Genomic DNA, 6,000 nt, shown 5'->3' on the forward strand with positions numbered 1-6,000 from the left:
GAGGGTCTGGACCAGCAGAGGGTCTGGACCAGCAGAGGGTCTGGACCAGCAGAGGGTCTGACCCAGCAGAGGGTCTGGACCAGCAGAGGGTCTGGACCAGCAGAGGGTCTGGACCAGCAGAGGGTCTGACCCAGCAGAGGGTCTGGACCAGCAGAGGGTCTGGACCAGCAGAGGGTCTGGACCAGCAGAGGGTCTGACCCAGCAGACCTAATGACTTGACTCAATCTGCAAAATGGAGCCACCGTTTTACCAACGTCGCAGTCAGATGGTCAGTGGGAGAGAGAGCCCTGGACTGTCCCGCTGTGGAGCCGCCTGAAGACAGGAGTTCACCAGAAGAAGAGAATCCTCTCACCGACACCTGATACGAGGCTGAAGCCAACAGAACCCAACGGCAGGGCGTGGGCGGAGCTTCAGAAGACGCCAGGGAGACGCCATATTGAGGCTGAGTGAGCGTCCACAGGGATGGACTGAAGACGCGTCACAGCAGGACTTCATAACATGACAGTGAAAAGGACGAACGGTCAGCTCAGAGTGTTTTATGACATTAATGCTGATGAAACAGAACACACACGCTCGTGTTTACACTCACATCAGGTAAACACACCTGGATCGTGTGTGTGAATCCCTCCAAGGCACGACAAAACACAAGTGGTCTTCGAACTGATCTAATGAAGTCTGGCGAACTCCATTAGAACCGTGAAAACTGGAAGCAAACAATACAATTAGCATTTCAACTCGCCGTATACAAACAGATCGCAAACAAAACAAACAATACAATAGAACACCTCGTCGGCTGCATGCCGACAACGAAGGGATATCATCATCGGATCCTGCTTGGTGTCTCTTCACAGAAAACATAATCCTTTCGAGCCGAACGGCGAGGTAATTCAACACGCCGTGTCGCCGCCAACAGAGAAACAGCAGTCCAAACCGGAAGTGAACGGCCTTACGTCACCCTTATAACCCGAGACCGAGACATGCAGCACACAATAATCACTTCACAATGAAAACATATTTCTAATAACCCTCCAATAAATATGAAATTGCAAATATAAACAACAATAATAAATAACTGTGGGCACTAAAAATGATGCATTTACAGAGTGTGTGTGTGTCCACATGCGTTTCCTTGGGAACTGATTAAGCTGGTTTGTTCGATCAAGTGGTGAGCACACACACACACACACACACACACACACACACACACACACACACACACTAATAACTGTCAGGTAGGAAGTGTGTGAAAGGCATCATCATCTCATCATCTGGTATTAACGCACATGGTTAGCAGACGTCGCTAATTATTTAAAACTCCTTGAATTGGAGTTTGACTCGCAGAGAGATCGTCTGCTTGGTTCTGACTGTTCTTCTGGATTTTTGTTGGAAATTTGCTTTGAATTCAGCTGGTATCATTTACATTCTCTGTTTTCCAAAATACAATTTCTTCAATTCCTTGGGAAAGTATCATAAATTCAAAATAATGAATCTCAAATCTCATAAAACAGCACTTCACCTGACCAGAAGAAGCTTGTGGGAAATTTGCTCCAAATGACGCTGCTTGCATTGAATTTCTCTTTTACCTAATTTAATTTCCAACAATCCAATAAGGAAAAATTGCAAATTGAATTTAGAAATATCACTGAAAGAAATGACAGAAGTCTCCAGTTTGGGAGAAATTAGATGTAAATGTTGCTGTTAGTGATTATTTTTATGCTGGTTTTGAATCCACTCTGTGATTTAAGGTCTCATGTCAGCTGGAACTGAAATGTCGAACTGTGACAGGGGTCCATGAACGCCTCACAGGCAGAAACAGACTGACCAGCGGAAATGAAAAACTCACACACACACACACACGCGCACGCAAATGTGAAGTGACATGCTTAAATATACTGTTTACGGAGTACATGTCTTCACATCTAACCCTGTGGCTTTCCTCAGGTCATTTTGACCCCGTTTCATCATTAAACGAGACACGTTTGTCTTTTTTCATTTAACGGCCTGAAAAAGTCATAACTGGTTCAATACTGTGTGACTCGAATTTATTTCATGAAATGTTAAAGCACTTGTGTGACTATCTGTTGCCTCTTAAAATGAAATCGAACAAAGCAGATCTTTCAAAGTAGATCATCAAATGTGCTCTAAAATACTCAAATATTAGGAAAAAGAAAGTCCAGTGTGCTGTAATGGGGCTTCAGTGTGAAAAAATAACTAAAAGAAGAGTGAACGCCTGCCTGTCATCACACCATGTGTGAGAGGAACACTGGAATTCACTCAGCTCATTAAAACCTGCATTTGACTAGGGGTGTCAAACCTGAGGCCCGTGGGCCAAAACCAGTTCACAAGAGGCTCCAATCCGGCCCACCAAACCACCGAGCAGACTGGACAAATCTCAAAGAAAACACTGATTAAAAAAATAAAATAAAAATCCTTCAGAGTTGTGGACACTGAGAGCCGAGCTGAGATGAACCGAGCTGGCCCCGAAGCAGATGGTCCAGTTTAAAAATATGGACATTCTCTTCAGGTATACTCTGAAAGAAAAGATTTAAATTGAAATGTAGTAATGGCTCTGCTTTATGGGTTCAGCCCACTGAAGATGAAACTGGATGTGATCCTGAACTACAAGGTGTTGGACAGTCCAGACAGAGACCATCGAACAGTTTAGTTCATGAGAAAGAGTTAGAGTTGAGCAGCATTTATTATGAAGGGCCTGGAATCTCCTGCAGGACGCAGGTAGAGTTATCATTCCTATTTTTACTGGGATTTTCAGTCATTTCATGGGCAGATGTGGGGCTCGGGTCTGACTCCGTGCTCCAGGCCCTGATCCAGGCCCTGCTCCAGGCCCTGCTCCAGACCCTGATCCAGGCCCTGATCCAGGCCCTGATCCAGGCCCTGACCCAGGCCCTGCTCCAGGCCCTGATCCAGGCCCTGACCCAGGCCCTGCTCCAGGCCCTGCTCCAGGCCCTGACCCAGGCCCTGCTCCAGGCCCTGACCCAGGCCCTGACCCAGGCCCTGCTCCAGGCCCTGACCCAGGCCCTGACCCAGGCCCTGATCCAGGCCCTGCTCCAGGCCCTGCTCCAGGCCCTGATCCAGGCCCTGCTCCAGGTCCTGCTCCAGGCCCTGATCCAGGCCCTGCTCCAGGCCCTGCTCCAGGTCCTGCTCCAGGCCCTGCTCCTGAGCTGAGTTTCCAGGCTTCTAGATGATTCTGGAGCCGGAGCGGTTTTGAAAAGTTCCCTCTCGGGAGCTGTTCTGAAAACGTGACTCCTCTGCTGATGACCAGCGATCTACACGCTATCTGCTTTCGATTCATGAGCACTGACGACGTGGTGAGAGCCCAGCGTGGTTAATACTTCTCTAAATCTATAAGTCAGATACACAAACAGCCGAGGCCGTCGCTTCTCTCAGCGCAGCGTCTTTCATCTGGCCGGAGACGTGGCGCCCGCACAGCTTCAGCTCCCTTCTGGCCGTTACACATTGTTTTCCACCAAACCAAAACAAAGATCGGGGAGTGTACACTTCACGGTGCGAGCATGGACGGCTAATTGATTTCAGGCCGGATCGTGTTGCTGTGTAATGGAGCAGGCTAACGTGATGATGAAGCTGGGATGGTCATGGTGATGACTTTCACAGGGACTCCAGGCTCATTTGTTTGCTTGACAGGCAGCAGGGGTGTGTGTGTGTGTGTGTGTTTGTGTGTGTGTGTGTGTGTGTGTGTGTGTGTGTGTGTGTGTGAGATATGGATTAAGCTGTAGAGGTGACAGCTGATATGTTTACAGGAGAATGTTTGCTTTATGCATGATATTCAATTACAGGGTTTCTGTGTGTTGCCGTTGGTGTGTGTGAGAAAGTGTGTGTGCGCCTCTTGATCGGTGTGTGTGAAAGGTTCACAAGCCTTTATCAATCACCTTGGGTTTGTCCACTTCCTTCCACACTGCCTGTGCTTCGCCTCAGCCTAACCCCCTCACTGCTGCGTTTCTCTTTTCTGATCCAGTCCAAACCCAAACTCCTGCTCTCCACTGTTTACTGGAGCTGTGACACAGAACAAATAAATACCTTAGTGTTGTTTACAAAAGAGACCCACTTGTACGCAATGCCGCCCCCAAAGCCTATGGCCAGGAAAATCCACGACAGCACAGGCAGGAGAGGGGGGTCGGCATCCCGTGATGTCAAAAAACGTCCTTTATAACCAAAACCGTTATCGATGCCGATGCAGAAAAAAACCCAGAAAGGACACATTCTCCACTGAGATGAGACGACAATCTTTCTGACAAAGACAACTGTAATGGTTTTGGGTCATTACTTTACAGGAGTAAACACTTAACTCATTCAGACCAGAGGAATCATCCCATGCTTCACTGGAGAAACCCCTACAGACTTTAATATCTTGAGAACTACCGTAAATCCTCTTCTAGCAGCCGGGGCTTTTATTTGTCTCAGCTGTATCTGGCACCAGGCTTTTAATGGAAGGAGGCATGTATCAGAGAGAGGCTTGTATTTTAAAGTTTTCAAAAAGAGCAGAACGATCTTTTGACAGTAATGCAGTTTAGAGCTGGGGGATATATCAAATTAATTTGATTTTATTTTTTCAATTGATGTGAAAAAAAATTAAATCTCAACATCGACATCTCAACATTTCTGTCCCTCCGCCATTTTTACTGGACGCGTTTAATACACAGAGTGGCCATACCAGGAGGACTGGCGCTGTAGCACAGACTACTGTCGGTACAGCGCTGTAGCACTTCACAGAAAAGAAGAAAAGACGAAAAAAAAATTAAATAATAAAAAACAGGCTTGTATTTGGAGGCAGCTTTTATGAGTTTTCTTCAAAGACGCACCCGGTCATTAAAGGAGACGGGCTTTTAATGGAATACAGGTCATTATTAGAGGATTTACGGTATGTTTGGAGGGAGTCCTGATTCCTCACTCAACACTTTCAGATCTCCTGAACAAGCGGATGAACTAACTAAAAACATCCACTATCATGTAGTTCAGACTCTGACAGCAGAAAAAAAAAAAAACAGAGTGCAAACTACACTCTGAAACTTTAGCACCTACATTAATAATTAGTTCAAACATTTTAGCAGTAAAATGATGACTGTATGCAGACGATACTGTGGTGTGATGGATGTTGTGTCAGTAACCAGCTCTTAGCGTGAACGGCTCAAAACTATAAATCACATTCTGTACGTTGGTGGATATTCTGCTTTCAGATCCAAATAACATTTTCCTGGACTTCACTGAAGGAAACCTCCTCAGCTGTCTCTCAAGAGTGAAGTGTGTCTGGGGACGTTTCTCAGTTTGGTCGTATGTGTTGTTCCACTACCAAGTAGCTAACGCTAGCTCTGCTATCTGTCAGGGTGACTGTGTTTCATACAAGGGATATGGAGACACAGATTACTGTCAGAGAACCATTACAACGGGAGTTTAGTCTATTATGGTACCTTTCCTGTATCAGCATAAACTCTTCCGGTAGCTGCTGTGGTAAACACGCCCAGCGGTCTTCATCGAGGCAATAGCCTGAGGATTTAGCGTGTTGTCAGACGTAATTCTCTGAGTGTTCTGTCAGTGGATCGGCTTCCACATGTGCTTGTGCCTGTTTTCATATGAACAAACCTTCAGTAGATCAGGAGCTTTACATATTACTGCAAAACCTCTTCAAACAATCCAGTAAGGCACCTTTCATGTGCCCAAACCTGCTCTCTGATCAAGTATGAAATAATAGTGTTTATCAGTTTCCGAATGGCTGCACTTCAAGTGAAAAGCTCGGCATGACAGAAAGAGGCCAAATACAGCTAATTGTTCAAATATGGAGCTGTGGGTGCAGATCTTTAGATAGTCTCTCGTAGATGTTGAGAAAAGAAATCCACCGAGGAGTTCAAACACTGCCTCTGTTCTCACCTCGGCACAGCTGGTCAGTCACCGCTTGAAGTGGGTGAGAATGTTGGTTTCCTGGTTTCTGAAAGCAACATGTCACGAGAGGGGGGTTTCCCAGCTCAGATT

At 46.2% G+C, this 6,000-nt stretch overlaps 1 protein-coding gene and 1 long non-coding RNA gene across 3 annotated transcripts in view; both read right to left on the reverse strand.

The window, feature by feature from the left end:
• Window positions 1-6,000, reverse strand: part of bcas3 (BCAS3 microtubule associated cell migration factor) — a 282,337-nt gene that overhangs the window by 36,184 nt on the left and 240,153 nt on the right. The window lies entirely within an intron of this gene.
• The window catches only part of LOC115400286 (uncharacterized), a 12,172-nt gene continuing 11,460 nt past the window's right edge, over window positions 5,289-6,000 (reverse strand). Inside the window, exon 3 of the long non-coding RNA XR_003932789.1 lies at window positions 5,289-5,361. This is a non-coding gene — a long non-coding RNA (uncharacterized LOC115400286). The remainder of the gene's footprint in view (window positions 5,362-6,000) is intronic.

This window comes from Salarias fasciatus, chromosome 14 (assembly GCF_902148845.1).
Source record: "Salarias fasciatus chromosome 14, fSalaFa1.1, whole genome shotgun sequence".
NCBI classification, from domain to species: domain Eukaryota; kingdom Metazoa; phylum Chordata; class Actinopteri; order Blenniiformes; family Blenniidae; genus Salarias; species Salarias fasciatus.